Here is a 3,346-nt window from a genome sequence, read left to right as displayed (position 1 = left end):
TGTTACAGAGATACCCGGACGTTAACCCCCGTCCTTAACAACGGCGGTCACATGACTCCTCCAAGCAGGAAGGCTACTGCTAGGTCATGTGATCAGGGACGCTCGGGGACGTAGATGATCAGAGCGAGTGGACCTTGATGATGTCATTGCCATGTGATCTATGAAGTCACGTGCTGTCCTCAAGGGGGTAAAGGACCTTTGATGATGTCATCATAACCATTTGCTCAGTCACATTCCATAAGAGAAGAACTGCTGTGGGAGGTTTTTGTCTTGAGCACTGTTCATCTGTATAGTATGATGCAGCAGAGCTGTGTGTGTGTGAACTGAAATGGCGCTGAGCTGCGCCCAGGCCACGTGACATAGTAGTGCCTAGTGTTGAGCGAACCTGTGTTTTAAGTTCGGCGTACAAGGTTCGGGTTATCTAAGAATTCCCTTATGGATTCCACTACCACAGACCATAAGTCTATGGTTCGTGGTAGCGGGATCCATAACGGAATTCTTAGATAACCCTGTACGCCGAACTTGAAACACGTTCTCTCATCCCTAGTCGCAACGTCACTGGCCGGCGAAAAGGCTGTGGCGCTACTGCCTTCTCAAACTGCGGATCAGCAGGGGTCCCAGATGTCGGACCGCAACTGATCAGATACTGATGACCTATCCAAAGGATGGATGATCAATAAGAAAACGGTAAAGACTCAATAGTCAAATCCTAGCCATGCTTGGTAAATAAAGGGTTATTCTGGGCTGAATAAAGAGCGCTGCAGTCCCTCTATACATCATCAGGGGTCCGGATGCCGGGATCTACCAGATTGAAGAAAGGCGATTATCCATAGTGGTGGACGGTAACGGTGCTGCTATTTGGTCTATGACATCACAACGATAGCCCTTGTATAAAAACATCAAACGCCACTGGCCCTGCTCATTCCTTTGCAGGACAACGACCTATGTGGTCGCAGGCCAAGGTGGGGGCACCATACCATGAAATGCGCCGATGTTCCACTCATAGGGTGAAGAAGGGGCTACGTCCAGGTAAAGTGGAAGGAACAGAGTGCTGGCGCCCCAGCTGCTTAAGAGTCCCTAAGATGAAGGGGCTATCCCCAAACGTTGTCAGAATGCTAGGGACACCCTGTGTATTGAAATTTTATTCAGCCGATATTTCTGAAGTGTTTCTGCCGGGATTCAAACTCCACCATCTACAGTTGCCAGTAAAAGTATGTGAACCCTTTGGAATGATACGAATTTCTGCACAAATTGGTCATAAAATGTGATCTGATCTTCATCTAAGTCACAACAATATAATCACAGTCTGCTTAAAGTAATAACACACAAAGAATTAAATGTTACCATGTTTTTATTGAACACACCATGTAAACATTCACAGTGCAGGTGGAAAAAGTATGTGAATCCCTAGACCAGGCATCTCAAACAGCGGCCCTCCAGCTGTTGCAAAACTACAACTCCCAGCATGCCCGGACAGCCTACAGGTATCAGCCTACAGCAGGGCATTGTGGGAGTTGTAGTTTTATGACAGCTGAAGGGCCGCAGTTTGAGATGCCTGCCCTAGACTAATGACATCTCCAAGAGCTAATTGGAGTGAGGTGTCAGACAACTGGAGTGCAATCAATGAGATGAGATTGGAGGTGTTGGTTACAGCTGCCCTGCCCTATAAAAGAAAAAAACACACACCAGTTCTGGGTTTGCTTTTCACAAGAAGCATTGCCTGATGGCAATGATGCCTCGCACAAAAGAGCTCTCAGAAGACCTGCGATTAAGAATTGTTGACTTGCATAAAGCTGGAAAGGGTTATAAAAGTATCTCCAAAAGCCTTGCTGTTCCTCAGTCCACGGTAAGACAAAATGTCTATAAATGGAGAAAGTTCAGCACTGCTGCTACTCTCCCTAGGAGTGGCCGTCCTGTAAAGATGGCTGCAAGAGCAAAGCGCAGACTGCTCAATGAGGTGAAGAAGAATCCTAGAGTGTCAGCTAAAGACTTACAAACGTCTCTGTCATATGCTAACATCCCTGTTAGTGAATCTACGATACGTAAAACACTAAACAAGAATGGATTTTCTGAAAGGATACCACAGAGGAAGCCCCTGCTGTCCCAAAAAAACATTGCTGCACGTTTACAGTTTGCACAAGAGCACCTGGATGTTCCACATTAGTACTGTCAAAATATTCTGTGGACAGATGAAACCAAAGTTGAGTTGTTTGTAAGAAACACACAACATTATGTGTGGAGAAAAAGAGGCACAGCACACCCACATCAAAACCTCATCCCAACTGTGAAGTATGGTGGTGGGGGCATCATGGTTTGGGGCTGCTTTGCTGCGTCAGGGCCTGGACGGATTGCTATCATCAAAGGAAAACTGAATTCCCAAGTTTATCAAGACAATTCGCAGGAGAACTTAAGGGATTCTGTCACCAGGTTTGACCCCTGTCAGATAAAAATATGCTGATGTTCAGGGCGTCTTCACGATTCCTAATGTGGGCTTATAAATGTCATCTGTAGGCTTATTTAGCTAAAAAAAACAGCTATTACTAACCTGTCAGTCAAACAAATAAGGTGCCCAAGGGGATGTTAATGGATGCAAGGTGCCGGCCGCACCCGTTCGTGCCCAGCGCTGCCTTTCCAGACTTCTGCGCCGCCTCCTAATCCTCTGTGCCGCCTCTCGCTCTCCCTCCCCCCCCCTCCTCCTGTAAGATCTCGCGCATACAGGGGTTGAGCGAAGTGCCGGCGCATGCGCACTTCGCTGTATAAATCCAAATGGAGAAGTCCGCACGGGAGCATCAGGCAGAGCCCTGTGCGCAAGCGCGAGATGTTACAGCAGAAGGAGGGGGGGGAGGGAGGGAGAGCGAGAGGCGGCACAGAGGATTAGGAGGCGGCCAGAGGTCAAGAAAGGCGGCGCTGGGCACGATCGGCGGCAGGTGCGGCCGGCACCTTGCATCCATCTACATCCCCTTGGGCACCTTATTTTTTTGACTGACAGGTTAGTAATAGCAGTTTTTTTTAGCAAAATGAGCCTACAGATGACATTTATAAGCCCACATTAGGAATCGTGAAGACACGCTGAACATCAGCATATTTTTATCTGACAGGGGTCAAACCTGGTGACAGAATCCCTTTAAGGCCATCTGTTCACCAGCAGAAAGTCAACAGAAGATGAGTGTTGCAACAGGACAACGACCCAAAGCATAGAAGTAAATCAACAACAGAATGGCTTAAACAGAAGAAAATATGCCTTCTGGAGTGGCCCAGTCAGAGTCCTGACCTCAACCGGATTGAGATGCTGTGGCATGAGCTCAAGAAAGCGATTCACACCAGACATCCCAAGAATATTGCTGAA

Source organism: Bufo gargarizans, chromosome 6, assembly GCF_014858855.1.
Source record: "Bufo gargarizans isolate SCDJY-AF-19 chromosome 6, ASM1485885v1, whole genome shotgun sequence".
NCBI lineage: Eukaryota > Metazoa > Chordata > Amphibia > Anura > Bufonidae > Bufo > Bufo gargarizans.
The sequence above is the reverse complement of the archived record's forward strand: the minus strand, read 5'-3'. Positions refer to the sequence as shown.